General features: G+C 43.3%; 2 pseudogenes; both read right to left on the reverse strand.

The window, feature by feature from the left end:
* Positions 1 to 321: 321 nt before the first annotated feature.
* LOC118011629 lies at positions 322 to 418 on the reverse strand (annotated as a pseudogene).
* Positions 419 to 11,191: 10,773 nt separating this feature from the next.
* LOC118011052 lies at positions 11,192 to 13,658 on the reverse strand (annotated as a pseudogene).
* Positions 13,659 to 23,019: the final 9,361 nt, after the last annotated feature.

Genomic DNA, 23,019 nt, shown 5'->3' on the forward strand with positions numbered 1-23,019 from the left:
GGGTGTTTGAATCAAATGAACCCTTGGGGACTGTGGCCAGCAGAAAGACAAGGCATGCCAGGTGGAGTGGTGTGGAGAAAGGCTTCTTTGAGGCTCCTAATCACACTTGGGCTGAGAACCAGGGGCCCTATTAGGGCCAACAGCTTCCCACACAGAGTTGCCTCTTCATCTTGGATGACAGCTCCACATCTGGGCCCTCCTCCTCCTCATTCCCATCACTATTAGTGGGTAATTTGTTCATTCGTTCACATTTTTTTTTAGTCAACTAGTTTATTCCTTTTTTTTTTAAGCTTTAATTTTAATTCCAGTTAGTTAACATACAAATGTATGGAGCACTTCATGAATTTGCCTGTCACAGGGGCCACGCTAATCTTCTCTATATTATTCCAATTTTAGTCTATGTGCTGTTGAAGCGAGCTATTGATTCAAATATTTATTGAATACCTACTATGGACCAGGAACTATGCTAGAGGCTGGGGATAAAGCCCCTGTCCTAGAGGAGCTAATGTCTTAGTTGGAGGGGATATTATATACATAAACACATATATCATGGACAAAACGTCACATCAAGTGGTGGTGAGTGCCATGAAGAAAAATGAGAGGGTCTCCTGACTTGGAAGATGGGAGATACTCTAGAGAGGAGGTCAGGGAGGCCTGTCTGAGGTGCAGAGAACTGAGTGTCGGGGGGAAGACATATATTTTGGGCAAAGGGAACAGCAAGCACCAAGACCTTAGGTGAGAATATGCCTGGCACATTTCAGGAGTGACAAGGACACCGTTGAGGCTGCAGTGAAATGAACTAGGGGCAGAGGAGAGGAAACTGGGTCATAAAGCTGCCAGGAGATGGAGAACCGTGAGCTTCAGCAGGGGAGGCCGACTCTCCTTCTTTTCCTTTGCCTTTTCCACCATCCTCACATGTTCCTTTCCTGTGGCTGCACTAACTTATCGTGGACTGGTGGTATAAAACAACTGAAATTTTTCTTGCAGAGTGATGGAGACCAGAGTCCAAAATCAAGGTGTCAACAGGGCCATACTTGCTCCGAAGGCTCTAGGGGAGAATCCTTTCTTGCCTCTTCCAGCTTCTGGTGGCTCCGAGAGTTCACTAGTTTATGGCCACATCCCTCCAATCTCTATCTCCATCTTCCCATGGCCTCCTCTTCTCCCTCTGTCTCTTCCCTCTTCTTGTCTCTTCTGAGGATGCTTGTCATTGGATTTAGGATTTAGGGCCCATCCAGATAAACTCATCTCGAGATCCTTAACTGAACTGCACCTGCAATTCACAGGTTCTGAAGTTAGGACATAGGTATATCTTTTGAGGGGCCACTGTTCAACCCACTGCACTTCATTTTTCTAGGATCTAAGGCAGACCAAGTAGGGCCTCTGTGGGTTTGTTTCCACCTTTACAGAAGAGGACAATGGCACGGATTCCTAGGGTTGTCAAGAGGGAAAGATGGAGTCAGGAATAAAAAGGTGCCCCACATACGTTGGTGCTCAATATTGAATTGTTATTATTGGGGGATGTCCTCATGAAATTAGTCACTTTTTATCAAGTTTCCGAGTTTCTATTGAGTGCAGAGCCTCTATTAGGCACCATGGGAGTCGAAAAGGAAGGGGCAGGCCCAACATCAGATCCCCCTTCTGACTCTGCTCTGGTTGGCAAAGAGTACCCGCCACCCTCACCCTTTGTGATAGTTTTTTTTTTTTAAGATTTTATTTATTTGAGAGAGAGAGAATGAGAGAGAGTGAGCACATGAGAGGGGGGAGGGTCAGACAGAGAAGCAGACTCCCCGCCGAGCAGGGAGCCCTATGCAGGACTCGATCCAGGGACTCCAGGATCATGACCTGAGCCGAAGGCAGTCGCTTAACCAACTGAGCCACCCAGGTGCCCACCCTTTGTGATAGTTAATTTTATGTGTCAACTTGATTGGGCCACAGGGTGTCCAAATTAAACATTATTTCTGAGTGTCTCTGTGTGTTTCCAGATGAGAGTAGCATTTAAATCAGTGGACTCAGTAAAGTGGATTGTCTTCCTCAATGTGGGTGGGCATCATCCAATCCACTGAGGGCCTGAATAGAACAAAAGGTGGAGGATGGGAGGATTTTTTCCCTTTCTGACTACTTGTTTGAGCTGGGACATTGGTCTTCTCCTGCTCTTGGACTGAATTACACCACTAGGTTTCCTGGGTCTCCAGCTTGAGGATGGCAGGTCATGAGACTCCGTCTCTGTAATCATGTGAGCCAATTCCTCAAAGTAAATTTCTCTCTTTCTTTTTTTAACATGGATGAATCTCAGATACTAAATTGAGTGAGAAGCCAAACAAAAAGGAGTACATGCTGGATAATTCCACTTGTATGACGTTCAAGAACAAGCAAAACTAAAGTATGTTTATAGAAATTAGGACAGTTGTTACTTTGGCAGAGGGACTGGGGACTCTTAACTAGGAAGGGACATGAAGGAGCCACCTAGTGGTCTGAAAATAGTCTGGGTAGAGGTTACATGGTTTTAACAAAAGTAAAAATGCATGAAGCTGGATGCTTAGGACAGGTGCATTTTATTTACTTAACTGTACGTAGGCTATGTCTCAATCACAACATTAATAAGTCTGCCAATACCAAATGTTGACAACAATGAGGAGTACCAGGACTTCTCATGCTTTGTTAGTGGGGGAGAAGTAAATACACATAACCTCTCTGGGGCGCCAGTTAGCAATAACTTGCAAAGTTGAAGCTGTGCATGCCCACCAATTCCGTTTGCAAGTCTATACCTGAGAGAATATCACACACGTGCACGAGAAGGCATGTATAACACTGTTCATTGCATCACTGTTTGTAAATGTGAAATATTAGAAGCAATCTGAAGGTCCATCAACAGGATAATAAGATGTGGTGTACTCATGTAATGTAATTATACATACCAGGTGGGTTAGAGAGAAGAGGTAGAGAATCATAGGTAGTAGATCTAGAAGGGCCTCAAAGATCAAGTCCATGCTCTATTTTAGACATAATGATACTGAGACCTAGAGAGGCTGACTAATTTGTCCAGGGTCACACAGCAAATTAATGAACAAGTCAGGGGAGGCCTAGGTTTTCATACTCCCAACCCAGTACTCATCCCTAGGGATAGAAAGGGAATTAGTTATAATCCCTGTTCAGGGAGCTTCCTTGGGGGTGGGAGGCAGTTTCACACATGGGGATGGTAAGCACAATCATGTTTTGGGTGTAGGGACACTCTGCCCACAGAGATGTCCTATGGCCAGCTCAAGGTCCAGCTGCCCCATCACAAATCTTGGGACATCTTCACCACTTCTCTGAGACCAGGCCAGGTTTGCTCAGGGACCTTCAGCAGGTGCTGCCACCAAAGGGAGTTGGGGCAGAATGAAGATATGGATGCCATCCTCTTCCCATCAGGATCTAAACTCAATTCCCATCCTGGGCCCATGCCTGCCCTGCCTGTAGCATTCCCCCACTCAGCCATTCCATCACTCCTTGCTGCTTCAGGCTTCCCTATCCGTGGTCCCGCCCACATAGGTCCTTGTTTTAGATGTTTCCTCTGTGGCCTCGGAACCTCTTTTTCTATACAAAGCACACTTCTTGACCTTCCCAGAATGTTTCCTTTCAGGGCCATTGTACTAGAGTAAAAGGGGGGCCCTGACTTGAGGTTGACTTTACTTGGAGGAAGGATACTTTGTAAAATTTGTCCAGAGAGATATCCTAATCTTCACAGAGGTCCTTATAGCAGCCTTATTTCCCCTCCTGAGCCTTCAGAAAGGGTACCACATCCCCTTAAGTCGTCTCAAGCAGAGGGCTCTCATTTCCTGTCAACTCCATGCATCTCAGAACCTTCTCCATTCCCTAGTGTTCCTTGCACATTGTTGCTTCAGTTGAACTGTCTGAACCTCTCTTTTCTCAGATGCAGAGTGGAGATAGTCAAAGTATTACCAAAGAATGCTCTTGGTTGCAAGTAGTAGAAAACTGGACCAATGGTAGGTTAGGGGACTTTGTCTTACAGGAAGTCTCAACACAGGGGGCTGCTTGGGTTGTTTCACTGGCTTAATGATGTCATGGCCAGGGTCTCTGTGATTCTGTTGTGGCCTCATGGAATATGTTGTTCCATGGATAACATCATGTCCATGTGCCAGGTAGAAAAAGAAAGTAAAGGAATGAAGGATGAGCAACCTGAGTCTGTTCTTGGAAAGCCAAGGTGTTCCCAGAAGTTTTACCCAGTGGGCAGTCTCTACTATCTCATCGGCCAGAACTTTACACAGTGCCCCCCTTACCTAGAAGGTAGCTAGAGAGGAGGATATTGATGAGGTCAGTCACTGGCCAACAGTATCCACACACACACACATCTACCTCTTGGGGGTGATATGAGGATTACAAGAGCATAGTGCCACCAGAATAGCTAAAATGTAAAAGGCTGACAATATCAAGTGTTGATGAGAATGTGGAGCAACTAGAACTCTCATACATTATTGGTAAGAGAATAAATTTGGTACAGCCCCTTTGGAAACTATTTGGCAATACATACTAAAGCTAAATCTACATCTCCCTTATGATTCAGCAACACCGCTAGGTTTATATGTCCAAGAGGAGTAAATAAATATGTCCAAAAGGCATATGCATGAGTGTTCATGGCAGCCTTCTTCTCTGAAAACAACCCTGATGCCTGTCAACAGCAAAACAGATCAATTGTGGACTATTTGTACAATGGGACACTGCATAACAAAAAGGGGGGGGGGAGAAGAAGAGGAGAGGAAGAAATTCATACACACAACAGCATGGCTTGTCCAAAGTCATGCTGCAAAGGTGGGATTCAAGCCCAGGTATGGTGACTCCAAATCCTGTGCTTCTTAGAGGAAACAGGATCTCCAACTGGTGGGAAGGTAAATTAGAAAAGCCTTCTTGAGGGAGGTTTGGCAGTGTCATTATTAAAAATATAATGGCCTTTGACCAGCAAGTTCACCATCACAACCTGCCCTAGGAAATATGTCTTTGTGGAAAGAAGCATGTGCAAGGATGTTCACTTCAGCATTGTTTGTCATGGGGGAAAATAGGAAACAATCCAAATACCCACCAATAGGGTACTGAGGCGCATTGTTGCATTTGGAAAGGCTCTTAGAAGTGCAGAAGAGAAGTGTGGACTCTCAGTTCAAATCCTGTTTCATTCACTTGGTAATATACTTACCCTCTCTAGGCCTCACTTTCTTCACACTTATTTATTTACTTATTTATTTATATTTATTTTTTTAAAAGTAAGCTCTACGCCCATCGTGGGACTTGAACTCACAACCTTGAAATCAAGAATCACAGGCTCCACCAACTGAACTGGCCAGGTGCTCCACTTTTTTCACCTTTAAAATAGAAAGAATGCTAGTGATCAAAGGCTGTCCGGTTGAAATCAGATATGCACATGAAGCCCAGAGGGCGGATGGGGCCTGGTCCCTCCGAGGCACTTGGGCATATTTTCACAGCATACACAGTATGAGATCCTGGGCAGTTGTTAAAAAGAACTAGGTTTTGGGGGGAGGGCGGGTGCCTGGGTGGCTCAGTCAGTTAAGCTCTTGATCTCAGCTCATGTCTTGATCTCAGCTCAGGTCTTGATCTCAGGGTCCGGAGTTCAAGCCGCATTGGGTGGAGCCTACTTTAAAAAAAGAAAACAAGAGCTAGGAGGTGTGCCTGGCTGGTTCAGTTGAAGAACATGTGACTCTTGATCTCGGGGTCATGAGTTCAAGCCCCATGTTGTATATAGAGATTACATAAGTAAATAAGTATTTTAAAAATGTTTTAAAAAAATAAAAAGAACTAGGAAATCTCTATGTACTTGTATAGAAAAGTAATCTCTAAGTCCTAGGGTGAAGTAGGAAAAGCTAGTTGCAGAAAAACATTTCTAGTTGCTCTTCCCCTTTGGAAAGGCAAGCATATATTTTCCTATATGTTATGCCACAGATCCATAAAAAACAAGATCTAGCAGGATATGGACCACATGTATGACAGTGTTACCTCTGGGGCAAAGGCAGAATTACCCCTGGGCTCTGTCACTTACTAGTTATGTGATCTTGGGCAAGTTATAGTGCCTCTCTGTGCCTCAGTTGTCCCATCTTTAAAATGGGAGTATGCAAGTAGCTACCCGATAAATGGTTGTAAGGACTAAATGAATTAACACACACGAGGGCGCCTCGGTGGCTTAGTTGGTTAAGCGACTGCCTTCAGCTCAGGTCATGATCCTGGAGTCCCGGGATCGAGTCCCGCATCGGGCTCCCTGCTCAGCGGGGAGTCTGCTTCTCCCTCTGACCCTCCTTCCTCTCATGCTCTCTGTCTCTCATTCTGTCTCTCGCAAAAAAAAAAAAAAAAAAAAAGAATTAACACACACAAATCACCTAGAACAGTGCCTGTAACACAGTGTAGAGAACTGTTAGCTATTACTCATGAAATTTTTTTATTCTTTTGTGCTCTTTCACTCTGCTGAAAATTTCTCTGTCTTGGTCAGAAGTGGGGAACAGCTACCCCCTCACAGCTCCTTCAGAGTTTTATGTAGAGGAAAAGCTTGAGAAAGTTTGAAGGATTGTACTGGAGACACAGGATAAAGACAGGCCCGTGGGTGGTGACCCAGAGTGGGCCTGGGGGTGGGACAGTGGAGGAAGGGATGGACGCAGCCGGACCGGGTCTCCAGGAACAGGGCCTAAGGACTGCATTTCATCCAATTTAAGACCCATCATTGTAATATGTACCATTATTTTGTGCAACACCATGTGCTTTTTACACACACCTCAACTATTACATGCATCCCCATTTCAAAGATTAAAAGGCAAATAGAGGGCGCCTGGGTGGCTCAGTTGGTTGGGCGAATGCCTTCGGCTCAGGTCACGATCCTGGAGTCCCAGGATCGAGTCCCCCGTCGGGCTCCCTGCTCAGCAGGGAGTCTGCTTCTCCCTCTGACCCTCCCCCTTCTCATGCTCTCTCTCTCTTAAATAAATAAAATCTTAAAAAAAAAAAAAAAAGGCAAACAGATGTGCATTGTAGACTCATTAAAATATGGGTCCTTAAAGCACTGAAAAATTATAATGCCCTCACCCCCATTTTTTAACATCCTACTAAGCTGTAAGATAAGTAGAACAGGATTTTCCCTGTAATGATTACTTTGAAGTTTCAGGGTGGGGGGGAATAGTAAATGTCAAATTCTTTCCTTAAACCATATCTCGTCTTCTTTGTTCCCCTGCATGGGCTGAGTCAGCCTGTTGGGTGACCCAGGCCTGCCCTGGGGGAGGGGGGGAAGCCACACAACCAAGTTCTTTGAGCCTCTCCCCTGCCCTGAGGGCAGCAGTGGCTGGAAAACGGCCCGGCTTTATGGGGAAACAATGGTGCCAGCCAGCTGTGGGTGAAGCAGGGCTGAGCAGCCTGGCCTAGCCTGGCCCGGCTCCCAAAAAGTGACCCTTGTACCTCAGGGGTCCACTCCACTGGGGCAAAAGTTCTGAGAGATCCAGGCAAAGAGGAGAGGGGATCGCCTCAACATCCCTGGTGAATAGCTCTGTGCATGAAATCCCGGAATCTCTTAGCCAGGGGCCTGCAGGGCCGGTGGGATTCAACAGTCCCATTGTACAGATAGGAAATCAAAGACCTCAAAGGGGCTGAAACTTACTCCGGGTCACACACTAAGTCAGAGGCAGAGCCGGAGCCAGGACCCAGGTTCCCTCTGACTCACCAAGTGCACTGTCAAGTGATGATTTGTGCAATCCTTTATAAACATGCCAGGTCACGTGGGTTTTTTTTTTTAGTACATCTTTTTTTTTTTTTTTAAGATTCTATTTATTTGCGAGAGAGACAATGAGAGAGAGACAGAGAGCATGAGAGGGAGGAGGGTCAGAGGGAGAAGCAGACTCCCTGCTGAGCAGGAAGCCTGATGTGGGACTCGATCCCGGGACTCCAGGATCATGACCTGAGCTGAAGGCAGTCGCTTAACCAACTGAGCCACCCAGGTGCCCGGTCACGTGGTTTTGATGAAGTGACTGACACTTCAGACACAGTGTCTGGCCCACACGATCTCTGGAATGAGATCTGCACGACCTGAAGTATGAGCATCTCCAGGACAGGGGAGATCTGTGGGCACCTGCCTGTTGCCACTCCTTCCAGCCAATCTGTACTGTGACATAGTAACTGCTTGGGTTCAAAGCCCACCCCTAATACCTCCCCTGTGCATGATCCTGGGTAAATTACTTTGTCACTGCGGTAGCTAGCCTCCATGATGGCCCCCAGTGGTTTTCACCCCCTGGTCTTCCTACTCTTATATAGTCGGTCCCCTCCTACAGTGATTAGAGCTGACCTGTGCAACCACTAAGATACTATAGAAATGACAGTGTGGCTTCAGAGGCTAAGCCAGAAAATGCATTTTGGCTTCCACTTTGCTCTCTTGGATCAGTTGCTCTAGAAGTCAGCTGCCATGTTCTAAGCGCACTCAAGCAGCCCCGTGGCAAGATCCACATGGCAAGTAACTGATACAACTAACAACCGATTTGCCAGACCTGTTCGGGGGCCACCTTGGAACTGGATCCTCCAGCCCTGGTGAAGCTTGAAGATGACTGCAGCCCTGGTTGGCAGCTTGACTGGAGTCTCATGGGGTGCCCCAGGCTAGAATCACCCCATTAATCTGCTCTTAAATTCCCGACCCACAGAGAATGCTTGAGATAATAAATGATTATTGTGGTTTTCAGCTGTTAAGCTTCAGAATAATCTGTTATGCAGCAATAGATAATGACTATAGTCAGTCATCCTCAGCCTCCCTTTCCTTACCTTTGTAATGGAGATGAAGAAACACCTGCTCCAGAGAATCACAGGGAGGATTCGGTAGAATGATGCCTGGGAAGGGTCTGTCTCCTGGCGAACGCTCGTGGAGAGGAGCCAACATTGCTGTATTATTTTAGTCTTTATTCTTTGAGAGCAGAGGTGAATACTGTGTGAGGAAGGGCCAGGAGGGAGGATGACATAGCAACACCGGTATCTTCTCTATCTTCCTGGCCTCTCAGTTCTGACTCTCTACTTGCCTACCCTCTCAGGGGACAGAAGTCCTACGGGAACCTCAGTCTCCTTAGGAGGCAGGGTGGGACTGGGCCAATGCTCCTCGGAGCATTCACCTGACCGTCTCAGTCTCTGGCATCCTCACCCCTGCAGCTGATCTAGTGATTTCTTGCTCATCTGCCAGGCGGCCCGATGCACAGAATTCGCTTCACCTCAGCACTTTGCAGGGATGTTCCCTTACCCCTGGCAGCCACACAGCTAAGGACTGCTTTGCTCCTTATTCTGTCTCTGAGAACTGAGTTTAAATGTTAACTCTGCTCCTGATTTGCCTTTTGTCAAGTCACTCAACCTCTTGAGCCCCATTTCCTCATCTGCCAACCAGAGATAGTGAATTTCGCCTCAGGGTTGTTGGGGGAAGAAAATGAAGCAAGACAGTGAGCTAGGAATGCTTTGTTAGGTGGAAATAATAAACTGTAAATGCCCCCAAGCCTGTCCCCAGCTCCCTGCTCTGTCCCATCCTCCCAACGGCCACACTGAATTCTCACAGGCAGCCTCTGCCTCTCTTTGGGCTTGAGACCAACCTTACTTTTTAATCAGGGGACTATATTTTGTTTTTTTTAAGTTTTTATTTATTTATCTGTTAGAGACAGGGAGAGAGAGAGAGCACAAGCAGGGGGAGTGGCAGGCAGAGGGAGAAGCAGGCTCCCCGCTGAGCAAGTAGCCTGATGCAGGGCTCAATCTCAGTACCCTGGGATCATGACCTGAGCTGAAGGCAGACACTTAACGACTGAGTCACCCAGGTGCCCCGAGATTTGATTTCTTTAATCAGGGGCTCAGCTGTAAGTTGAAAATGTGCTCTAGTACCATGTTTCCTATGCCAAAGACCCGGTTCAAAATAAACTATTTTTAAATCAAAATAATAAAATCACAATATAGAATACTGACCTTAAATCTGGATGGGCACTGAAATTCCCCTGAGGAGTTCATGTTGACGCCAGAGATTTAAATTTAATTATCTAGGGTGTGGCTTGGACATTGGGATTTTTAAAAGCTCCCCTGCCTTACTCTCCTGAATGAAACAATTGTTTTCAAGATACCCCACACCAGGTAATGAAGGACAGTGATCCCCCAGAGCCTGGAAACAAATGAGGTGGGTCCTATGATTTCCCCAGATTACTGTCTTAAGAGGGAGTTTTCAGGCCATATGGTGCAGGGAGGGGGCACCCAGATGGAGCCCAGCAGCCACTTTGATTTGGGGAGACAGAGAGCTGAGAGTCTGGGAAGACCAAAAAGAATACCAAAGAGTAGAGAGAGAGAGAGAATTCTGGAGATCTACTCAAATATTCAGCTGAGTACTTACTAGCACGTGCATGTGAAGAAACTATCCAAGGACAAGGAAAGAACCAGACAAAAGGATTAGAGGGAACAGTGTTCAGTGCTCATGAAGGGCCAAGAATAGTGCCTGATTCCACCAGCCAGACTGGCAAGCCTCATGATTCATAGGGCATTGGGTGGGATACACACATGGGTATTGCCTCAGCAGTGGAGAAAAGCTGGGCCTAGACTAAGCCCTGCTTTGGTCCCACCTATCTTAAAAGCAAGACCCAAAAGGATCAAACTGTTTCCAAATAAGTGCATCCCAGAATAAAGTGTAAGAATACTCAGAGAATTACAAAAATATCCTGCAGCCAACAGGTTAACATTCATGGTATGTGGCATCCAATAAAAACATTTACCAGTCATGCAAAGCAGGAAATAATGAGAAGAAAAAGGAATTGAAACTGACCCAGAACTGACAAAATTAGCAGAGAAGATATTAAGACAGCTATTATAACTGTACATGTCCAAAAAGTTAAGCAGACACATGGAAGACATAAAAAAGAAATCAAGCATCTAGAAATGAGTGAGATTTTATTTATTTATTTATTTATTTATTTATTTATTACTGGGCTGCCTATTTTTAATTTATTTCTTTTAAGACCACCTCCTTGCAATTTCCAAAGAGAAAATACGAAACAAGAAACAGACTTTGTTTCAGATACATAAACAGTATGCTGGAGTTTAAAGCATTACTGATAACATTGTTAAGGAAGAATGTCAGTTTACTCCAGGGCATTTCAGTATTCCTGAGGAATAAACATGATTTCTCTTTTCCTCCCACTGGGGTGTTCTCAGGTATAAGTCACTGCCCGGGCTCTTTGACATATTTTCCATGTAGAAGATGCGGAGCCTGGAAATCATGCTGACAGTTGGAGTAGGCCATTCCCAATCCCATGCCAGAATTAAAGGCTAATGGCCACATTCTTCTTTTAAAGAAGGTAAGTGAGAAAACAAGTCCTACTCAGAAACTAGTCCCGATTTTCACGGACCCCATCCGCCATGCACCGGTCCCATTTCCTGCCCAGCTCTGAATCCCAAGGGTTCCCCACCCACAGCTCCCGCTTTCCTTAAGGTGGGGGTGGGGGGTTGCCCTGCTCCTGAGATGAGTGAGATTTTAAAATATACTGAATGAGGGGTGCCTGGCTGACTCACTCTTTGGAGCATGCAACTCTTGGTCTTGGGGTTGTGAGTTTGAGCCCCACATTGGGTGTAGTGATTACTTAAAGATAAAAAAAAAGGGCGCCTGGGAGGCTCAGTTGGTTAAGCGACTGCCTTCGGCTCAGGTCATGATCCTGGAGTCCCTGGATCGAGTCCCGCATCGGACTCCCTGCTCAGCAGGGAGTCTGCTTCTCCCTCTGACCTTCCTCCTTCTCATGCTCTCTGTCTCTCATTCTCTCTCTCTCAAATAAATAAATAAAATCTTTAAAAGAAAAAAGATGAAAAAAAATTTTTTAATAAAATAAAAATAAAATGCACTGGATGGGATTAACAGCATATTAGACATTATGGTACAGAATAAAAGATTAGTAAACTTGAAGATATAGCTATAGAAAATATCCAAAATGAAACAGAAGAAAAGAGAATGTCAAAATAATGAACAGAGCATTAGTGAGCTGTGAGACAACTTTAAGCAGTCTAATACATATGTAGTTAGAACCTCTGAAGGTGATGAGGGTGGGATAGAAAAATTATTTAAGGTAATAATGGTTGGGGTGCCTGGATGGCTCAGTTGGTTGAGCATCTAACTTTTGGTTTCAGCTTGGGTCGTGATCTCAGGGTCATGGGATCAAGCCCCATGTCAGGCTCCACACTCAGTAGGGAGTCTGCTTGGGATTCTTTCCCTCTCCCTTTCCCCTCTGCCCCTCACCCAGATCTCTCTCTCTCTCTCTCAAATAAATAAATAAATCTTAAAAAAAATGAAGCAGTGGGATCACCTGGGTGGCTCAGTTGTTAAGTGTCTGCCTTCGGCTCAGGTCATGATCGCAGGGTGCTGAGATTGAGCCCTGCAACAGGCTCCCTGCTCAGCAGGAAGCCTCCTTCTCCCTCTCCCACTCCCCCTGCTTGTGTTCCTTCTCTCACTTTGTCTCTCTCTGTCAAATAAATAAATAAAATCTTTTAAAAAAAATTTAGGGGCACCTGGGTGGCTCAGTTGGTTAAGCGACTGCCTTCAGCTCAGGTCATAATCCTGGAGTCCCGGGATCGAGTCCCACAGCAGGCTCCCTACTGAGCAGGGAGTCTGCTTCTCCCTCTGACCCTCCCCCCCCTCATGCTCTCTCTCTCTATCTCATTCTCTCTCTCTCAAATAAATAAAATCTTTTAAAAAATTTAAAAATGAAGCAATAATGGCTAAAAAATTTCCAAATATGATGACATAATTGTCTATGTAGAAGAAAAACCCCAGTGGAATCTACTTTTTAAAAAAACTACTAGAACTAATAAAAAGATCAATATACAAAAATAAATTGTATTTCTCTATACTAGAAATGAATAATTGGAAATTGGAACAAGAATACTATTTATAGGGGCACCTGGGTAGCTCAGTTGGTTAAGCATCCAACTCTTGATTTCAGCTCAGGTCATGATCTCAGGGTCATGAGATCGAGCCCCATGTCCGACTCCACACTGGGCGTGGAGCCTGCTTAAGATTCTCTCTCTCCCTCTCCCTCTGCCCCTCTACTTGCCACTCCCCATTCCCCATGCTCTCTCTCTCTCTGAAGAAAAAACATATATATATATTATTTGTAGTAGCATCCAAAACTATGAAATACTTAGGGATAAGTATGGTAAAGAATGTGAAATATCTCTCTACTCTGAAAACTACACAACATTGCTGAGAGACTAAAAAAGACTTAAATAAATTGAGAAATATACTGTATGGGTAAGAAGACTTAATTCTCCCCCAATTGACCTATAAATTCAATGCAATCCCAATTAAAAATTCCAGTGGGCTTTTTGTAGAAATTGACAAGCTGGTTCTAAAATTCATATGGAAATGCAAGAGCCTAGGATAGTCAAAACCTGATTTTAAGACTATATAAAACTATAGTAGTCATGACAATATGGTCTTGGCAGAAAGATTGAGAAACAGTAATGGAACAGAACAGATTTGAGAAACACATCCACGGAATATATGGACAACTGATTTTCTACAAAGATTCTAAGGCAAGGATAACCTTTTCTACAACCAGTGTTGAAACAACTGGTTATCCCTATGCAAAAGAAAAATATAATAAAATGTAAAAAGAATTTTGATTCATACCTTGCACCATCTACAAAAATTAACTCAAATTGTAGTCCTAAATGTAAAACTGAAAACTTTATGACAATGGGTTAACCAAAGTTTTCTTAGCTACAATACCAAAAGCACAATCCATAAAAGAACAAATTGATAAAATGAATTTCATGGAAATAAAAAACTTCTGCTTTTCAAAAGGCACTGTTAGAAGAATGAAAAGACAAGTCACAGACTAAGAGAAAAATATTTGTAAATCATAAAAAATAAAGTACCAGAATATATAAACAACTCTCAAGACTCATGAAGAGAACAAACAACCCAAGAATGAACAATTTGAATAGACACTTCACCAAAGACGAGATATGGTTGGTAAATAAGTGCATGAAAAGATGCTCAACATAATTAGTTATTAGGGAAATGCAACTTAAAACTGCAATTAGAAACCACTACACACCTATTATGGGGTGCCTGGCTGGCTCTGTTAGAGGACATGCAACTCTTGATCTGGGGGTCATGAGTTTGAGCCCCGTGTTGGATGTAGAGATTACTTAAATAAATAAAACTTAGAAAAAAATGTTAAAAAAAGAGAAACCTTTATACACCTATTAGAATGGCTAAGATTAGTAAAGCTGACCACAGCAAGTGTTGGAGGAGCTGGAACTCTTTTATGCTGCTGGTTGGGAATATAAAATTGTACAATGATTTTGGAAATTAATTCAGCAGTTTCTTAAAAAGTTAAAAGTACATTTACCTTTTGTATAGAAATTTCATTCCTAGGCATGTAGCCAGGAGAAATGAAAGCATATGTCCATACAAAGATTCATATATGAATGTTCACAACAGCTTTATTCCAGTGAGTACATATTCCAAGAACTGGACACAATCCAATGGTCCATCAACTGGTGAATGGATAGACAAATGGTGGTATATCCATTCAATGGTATACTGCTCATCAATAAAAAGAAATGAACTGTTGATACATGCTACAGTATGGATGAAGCTCAGGATAATTGTGCTGAGTAAAGAAACCAGACACAAAAGAGTACATACTGTGTGATTTCATTTATATAAAGTTCTAAAAAATCTAAACTGATCTATGGTGTTAGACAGCAGATCAGTGATCTCCTGGGACACGGCAGAAGGAAGGGATTGTAAAGGAACATGAGGAAACTTTGGGAAGTGATGGATATATTTGGTTTCATGGGTCTTTACATATGTCAAAGTTTATCAAATTGCACACTTTAAATATGAACAGTTTATTTTGTCATTTCCTTCTTAATACAGCTGTTTGTAGGGGCGCCTGGGTGGCTCAGTCGTTAAGTGTCTGCCTTCAGCTCAGGTCATGATCTCAGGGTCCTGGGATCAAGCCCCGCAACGGGCTCCCTGCTCCTCGGGAAGCCTGCTCCTCCCTCTCCCACTCCCCCTGCTTGTGTTCTCTCTCTCTGTCAAATAAATAAATAAAATCTTGGGGCGCCTGGGTGGCTCAGTTGGTTAAGCGGCTGCCTTCGGCTCAGGTCGTGATCCCAAGGTCCTGGGATCGAGCCCCACATTGGGCTCCCTGCTCGGCAGGAAGCCTGCTTCTCCCTCTCCCTCTGCCTGCCTCTCTGCCTACTTGTGCTCTCTATCTCTCTGTCAAATAAATGAAATCTTTAAAAATAAATAAATAAATAAATAAAATCTTTTTTTAAAAAAATAAAATAGGGGCGCCTGGGTGGCTCAGTCGTTAAGCGTCTGCCTTCGGCTCAGGTCATGATCTCAGGGTCCTGGGATCGAGCCCCGCATCGGGCTCCCTGCTCGGCAGGAGGCTTGCTCTCCCTCTCCACTCCCCCTGCTTGTGTTCCCTCTCTCGCTGTATCTCTCTGTCAAATAAATAAAAGTCTTTAAAAATAAAAAATAAATAAAAATAAAATAAAAAAATAAAATAAAGCTGTTTGTAAAAATTTCCCAAGTGATTCTAAGACCCAGCATAGATTTAGAATACTGTTACAGAACATTTAAAGCTTAAAAGAAACCCCACAATTCCATACAATCCCAACAAATTTATTGTTGGTATTCTGATGGATCATCTAATCTTGTCTTCAAATTTGTATACATTTACTTATGACAAGTTCTTTTTTTTTTTAATCAGAAGAGTAATATATGCCCAATGAAATCTGGAAAAATATAGAAAGTAGAAAGAAGAGAAAAGATCACCCATAATCACACTACTCAAATATAACCACTGGTGACATTTTTAGTATATTTTCTCCCAGGCTCAGAGGAAAGGTCTCAGCTGTAGAAACAAAATTTGGAGGGGAGCCTGGCTGGCTCAGTTGGCAGAGCATGCAACCCTTGATCTTGGGGTTGTAAGTTTGAGTCCCACACTGGGTGTAGAGATTACTTACAAATAAAATATTTTAAGAATAAATAAATAAAATTTGCAGTCACTGGCACAGGGATGGTAATTTTGATTTTGATTTTTTTAAATAAATTTTAGGGGTGCTTGGGTGGCTCAGTCAGTTAAGCCTCTGACCCTTGATTTCAGCTCAGGTCATGATCTCAGTGTCGTGGGATAGAGCCCAAGTTGGGCTCTGCATTCATCAGGGAGTCTGCTTAAAATTTTCTCTCTCTCTCTCTGCCCCCTGCCCCGGCTCACACTCTCTCTCTCTTTATTATTTATAAATAAATAAATAAATAAATAAAACCATTATTTAAAAAAAAGGACATCTGATTATGGAGTAGAAATTCAATATTAGGGAATTATTATTCATTTTCCTATGTGCGATAATGATTTGGTTAGGAAGGACACATCCTTTTTGGGGCATGCATGCTGAAGTCTATGTACTGCTGAAGTGTCATGATGTCTAACACTTATTTTCAAAAGGTTTAGGAAAAAAACAACAAAAAAAGTACACACATGCCTATGTGTAGGTAAAGCAAATATGGGAAATGTTAGCAGTTACTAAATCTGAGTATTTGGTTGATCATTGTATTATTCTTTCAATTTTTCTATATATTTGAACATTTTCATAATTAAAATTTTATTTATTTATTTATTTATTTATTTATTTATTTATTTATTTATTTATTTAAGAGGGGGAGGGGGAGGGGCAGAGGAAGAGAATCTCAAGCAGACTCCCTGCTGAGCACTGAGCCCCATGCAGGGCTTGATCTCATGACCCTGAGATCATAACTGGAGCCGAAACCAAGACTAAGATACTTAACCGACTGAGCCACACAGGCAGCCCCCTAATCAGGTAATCAAAATTGCCCATTTTATAGCTTTTTTTTTTTAACAAGAATCCACTGACGTTTCACATAAAGTATTTTGGTCTTACAGCTCTTCAGTCTCCTCTAACCTAGAACAGCAGTGCCCCCTCCCTCCTACTTTCCATGGCACTGATGTTTTGAAGTAACAAGGCCAACTGTCTTGAGTAATATCTTACATTCTGTCATTGTCTAATTGCTTGTGGTGTTATTTAACTTACTCCTCTGTCTTGTGTATTTCCTATAAATTGGAAACTAGGTCTCAAGTCCTCATTATATTTGGGATAAATATTTTGGGGCAAAATACAGAGCTTCATAGGTCATGTTGGGGTACCTCACATTGTATCATTTCTATAGACACATCATGTCAGGGGTCTCTCTGTAAATAATGCTGATGTTGATCAACCGGTGAGGGGGTGACAGATAGCCAGCTCTCACTATTGGAAAAAAGATCTGTTTCTCCTTTGCAATTAACAAATAATCTGTGGGGTGATACATTGTCACAGTGGAAATATCCTATTGTCAAATAGCTAAAATCTAAGTTTTAGCAGGCATTGATGATCTTTCATCAATTATTTCACTGGGGGTTGCAAAATGGTAATTAAAAAAAATTTTTTTAGGGACGCCTGGGTGGCTCAGTCGGTTGAGCGTCTGCCTTCAGCTCCAGTCATGATCCCAGGGGTCGAGTCCTGCATTAGACTCCTTGCTCAGTGGGGAGCTTGCTTCTCCCTCTCCCTCTGCTGCTCCCTCTGCTTGTGCACACCCTCTCTCTCTCTGTGTCAAATGGGTGAATAAAATCTTAAAATCTTTGGGCGCCTGGGTGGCTCAGTTGGTTAAGCGACTGCCTTCGGCTCAGGCCATGATCCTGGAGTCCCGGGATCGAGTCCCGCATCAGGCTCCCTGCTCGGCGGGGAGTCTGCTTCTCCCTCTGACCCTCCTCCCTCTCATGCTCTCTGTCTCTCATTCTCTCTGTCTCAAATAAATAAATAAAATCTTTAAAAAAAAAAAATCTTAAAATCTTTAAAACATTTTTTTTATTCTATCATTCTTTCTGTGTTTACTAGCATCACTCTTTGGTAAAGAGGAGTTTTCTTTCTCTTGAGGATGAATTACAGGTCCTACTAGAAAGATGGGTTAAACACTTAACTCCTTCTAATAACCAATAATCAGAGTAAAGAGCCACTATAATAGTCATCTCCAACAATGGCAAATAACTTTCTCTCTCGCTCTCATTTTATAAACCCATAGATTTTTATTTATTCAGTGTTTTATCATTAATTACATTCTTTTTTTTTTAAGATCTTATTTGTTTATTTGACAGAGAGAGACACAGCAAGAGAGGGAACACAAGCAGAGGGAGTGGGAGAGGGAGAAGCAGGCTTCCCGCTGAGCAGGGAGCCCAATGTGGGGCTCGATCCCAGGACCCTGGGATCATGACCTGAGCCGAAGGCAGCCACTTAACTGAGCCATCCAGGCACCCCAGTTACATTCATTTTTTGTTGTTGATACTCAAATTGTCCCAAAGTCAGGCAGTGAAAGCCTCTTCAGCTGCCTTTGTTTCTTATTGACATACCCTTATTAATCTTGAGTGCATCCCTATTTTTTGGCACAACAAAATGTTCTAGGCTCTACTTATACTCTCTCTGCCCAAGTTCTAGAATCAGGGATTTCTCCAAAGAGCCCTGGCCAATTTTAATGAGAAAAGGTGGGGTTTTTTTAAGATCTTTTTTTTTTTTTTTTTTAAGATTTCATTTAGGCATGCCTGGGTGGCTCAGTCAGTTAAGTGTCTGCCTTCGGCTGGGGCTGTGGTTCCGGGGTCCTGGGATGGAGCCCTGGATCAGGCTCCCTGCTCAGCAGGAGCCTGCTTCTCCCTCTCCCTCTGCCTGCAGCTCCCTCTGCTTGTGCTCTCTCTGTCAAATAAATAAATGAAATCTTTAAAAAAATAAAGATTTCATTTATTTATTTGAGAGAGAGAGAGAGTGCGAACACAAGCAGGGGTGGGGCAAGGAAGAGGGAGAGGGAGAAGCAGACTCCCCACTGAGCAAGGAGGCAGGGAGCCTCTGACGCAGGGCTGGATCCCAGGACCCTGGGATCATGACCCAAGCCAAAGGCAGACGCCTAACTGACTGAGCCACCCAGGTGCCCCTAAGATCTTATTTTTTTTTAAGTAATCTCTACACCCAATGTGGGGCTTGAACTTAAAACCGCAAGATCAAGCATCACATGCTCTACTGACTGAGCCAGCCAGGCTCCCCAGTGGGGAAAGGTACTTAAAGACTATGATTTGGGTTTGGGTTCATTGCTACTGGCTTGTTATTACTTCCAAGCCCTCCTTTTCACTGGGTAAATCTAGGAATATATATGATCATGAGGTTATATTGTTATTTCCAATTTATAAGTGTTTTTCCGAAGTTCTTTGACTTTATATTGGGATCTTTTTTTCTCTTGTATAGAATATTTTTACTCCTGATAATCACATATTTACTTATTTGCTTTATTCTGTACTGTACATATACTAGTTTCAAAATTACCATACCAATATTAATAGTAACAATAAAAACACCAGTTGAAGTTTTGGTCTTCAGAATACATCCCTTTAAGTGTATAGACTTCCTGTGTTCAAAGGTCATTCTATTGTTCCTTATTCATTTTAAGTCATGAGAATGAATTTTATCACTTAGATGGAGAAGAGAACTGGTCCCTGAGGAGAACAGTTGGTGGGAAGAAAAGCAGGAATTTGAGGTGTCACAGGGACTCAGGATAGTTTTTCACTACCATTGGAGGGCCCAAAATTGCACTGACAGCAGCTTAGAGCTCAAACATGACACAGACAGATAGATGCTACCAATAATAACAAAAAAACATATTTAGGGAATAGTTTTCTATATTCCAGTGTGAAATAGAAAAAATATATATGCATAAGTTTCTGCCCCCGGTTCCTGGAACAGAGCTCCTAATACCTTTGTAATTTTCTAAGTGATAAAAACACTAAGAGTATCTTTTGTTCTAATATTTGGCCTTTAACCCTGGTTCCTAACACAGAGGTCCTAGACCCATTGGAATTTTCTGGGTGATAGGAGCATCTTTTATTCTAATGGTTCAACTCTTGGTGGGCTCCTGGATAGCTTCTGAAATGGAGGGTAGTCACCAGAAAGACCAAGCCATGATTAGAGGCTTAGAATTTGCAGCCCCATCCTCCAACCTCAGAGAATGAAGAGCTGGAGTTTGAGTTAATGATCAAGAATCATTAACTATGTGGTTAAGCGACTGCCTTCGGCTCAGATCATGATCCTGGAGTCCCGGGATTGAGTCCCGCATCGGGCTCCCTGCTCAGCGGGGAGTCTGCTTCTCCCTCTGATCCTCTTCCCTCTCGTGCTCTCTGTCTCTCATTCTCTCTCTCTCTCAAATAAATAAATAAAATCTTAAAAAAAAAAAAAAAAGAATCATTAACTATGAAGGGGTGCCTGGCTGGCTCAGTCAGTGGAGCGTGCAACTCTTGATCTCAGGGTTGTAAGTTTGAGCCTCATGTTGAGTGTAGAGATTACTTAAAAATACAATCTTTAAAAAAAAAAAAAGAATCATTAATGATGTAATAAAGCCTCCATAAAAGTCCCCAAAGTTTGGGGTTTGGGGAGCTTCTGAGTTGGTAAGCACATCCACGTGCCAGGACAGTGGTGCACCCCAAGTCCATGGGACAGACCTTTCCAGACCTCACACTATGTGTATCTTCATCTGGTTGTTCATTTGTATCCTTTAAAATATCCTTGGTAATAAATCAGCAATAGTAAGTTCTGGGTTCTGTCCATTCTAGCAAATTACCAAACCTGAGGAAACAGGGTCATGAGAACCTCCAGTTTGTAGCCAAGTGTGACAGAAGTTGTGGTAACCTGGGGACCCACTGCTTGTGATTGGTATCTGAAGTTAGGGGCAGTCTTCTGGGACTGAGCCCTTAACCCGTAGGAACTGTGCTAACTCCAGGCAGTTGGTGTCAGAATTGCTTGGTGTGGAAAACCCACACATGTAGTGTCAGAAGTGTTGTGAGTATGGCTGTTGTAGTGTGAGAGTAAAGGAAAATAGTGAGTTTTTCCTACACAGCCAGGCACTGTGTTTAGTGCTTTACACACTGTTACCCATTTAATCTTTGTAGTAAGCCTATGGGGTCGACGTTATTACCATGTCCATTCTCCACATGAGGAATTGAATTACAGAGAGATTGAACAACTCCCCCAAGACCACACAGCAAGCGAGGAGATCTGGTTTCTCACCCAGGCAGTCTGCCTCTAGTGCAAGCTCTTAATCATGAATGCCCAATGGATTTGGAAACACAGCAGTTGTCAGTCTCCTTAAGAAATGCAATTTCAGGGGTGCCTGGGTGGCTCACTCGGTTCAGTGTCTGCCTTGGGCTCAGGTTATGATCCCAGGGTCCTGGGCTTGAGCCCTACATTGGGTTCCCTGCTCAACTGAGAGGCTGCTTCTCCCTCCCCCTCTGCCTGCCACCCCTGCTCTTGTTCTCTCTCTCTGTCAAATAAATAAATAAAATATTTTTTTAAAAAAGAAACAATTTCATTGGAAAGAAGGGGAGAGAAGCTAGATTGGAGTACAGTAGAGTAGATGTGGAGGAAGAAAGCAGAGACACTGAACTGAGTCAGATTTTTGAAGAAGTCTGGCTGTGAAATGGAACAGAGGATAGAAACGCAGAGAAAGAGGATGTAGAATCAAAGGAGAGTTGCTTACTTATTTTTTGATATGGTAGGATCCAAGAGATATTCGTTTGCTGATAGAATAAGCCAATAGAGAGGGTGAAATTAGTGAAGCAAGAGAGAGGGTAGAATTGAGAAGGTGAAAGGCATGGGACCCTGAGACCCAGAGCATCAACGGTGGAGATGGTTTTAGATAGGGTGAGAGATATCTCTTCAGGACAAATGGGAAAGTAAGTGAGTTCTCTTGACTTGCATTTCTTCAAGAAGCTTGAGACAACATTGCCAGCTGAATGTGGAGAGAGTTCTTGAGAGAGGTTTGAAGGAGAGGAGAATGTATGAAACAGTTGTCTGATAGAATGAGCCAAAAGAGTTATCTCGGTAAGGTTGAGACCCCACTGGGGTTTGTGTACTTGAATCAAAAGTAAAACAAAGCTAAGACATATCATTTTCTCCAGCTGTGTTCAACATGGCTGCCAGAGAAGGCAGATAAATGATGGGCTCATTCTGCATTGGGAATTACCCACGAGAGGATGGGACAAGGATCCTTCATCCATCACAGTGATGGAGCAGGGAATCCAGGTGGACCAGGAGGCACATGGAAACAGAGGGGTGGGTGGGCAGTGTGTCAGGGCCAGTGGATTTGTGGTCTCACGGAGGTCAACGATATGTACAGAAGGAAAAATTCTTCCTCTTCCCTTCAAGGTCTTCCACCTGGACTAAGAATTACATTTACATTAGACAGATTAACAGAGAAAAAAAAAAAACCAGTTTTATTATATGCACACAGAGGCCCGATGATGAAATTGAGACCTAAACAAATGACCATCATAGGCAGTTTTTACACAGTTTAGACAAAGAGACGATAAATTTGTGAGGAATTGACAGGATAAAGAAAATAGATGTTTGGAAGCTTTAATTAGTAAGGAATTTTTTAGAAGATTTTATTCATTTATTTGAGTGAGGGAAAGAGAGAGAGCACAAGCAGGGGAGGGGCAGAGGGAGAGGGGGACCAGGCTCCCTACTGAGCAGGGAGCCCAATGCGGGACTCAATCCCTGGACACTGGGATCGTGACCTGAGCCGAAGGAAGATGCTTAACAGACTGAGCCACCCAGGCACCCCATAATTAATAAGGAAATCTAAGTGGAATTTGTGCTGAGGTAGTAAATTAGTAAAAAATTAACAAGGTTTGTTTCTACAGCTTTCTCGGTTTTAAAGTTTCTCTCTCTGGTGATGAGGTATTTTTACTTCTTAGTACAGGGAGAGTATTTTTCATATGGGAGATTTGTTTCCTGATTTCAGCAGGACAGAGAAGGAAGTGTCCTTCCACCAGTTGCTTCCCAAATAGTTTCAATTCAGAATAATCAGGGTGTTATTGTGGTACATTTTGGGTGGTCTGCCATTGGCCCCTACAGATCAAAGGAGAGGAGGTGGTAAAAGGAAATCAAGGG

The sequence above is a fragment of the Mirounga leonina genome, unplaced genomic scaffold (genome assembly GCF_011800145.1).
Source record: "Mirounga leonina isolate KUSES-001 unplaced genomic scaffold, KU_Mleo_1.0 Mir_150, whole genome shotgun sequence".
NCBI lineage: Eukaryota > Metazoa > Chordata > Mammalia > Carnivora > Phocidae > Mirounga > Mirounga leonina.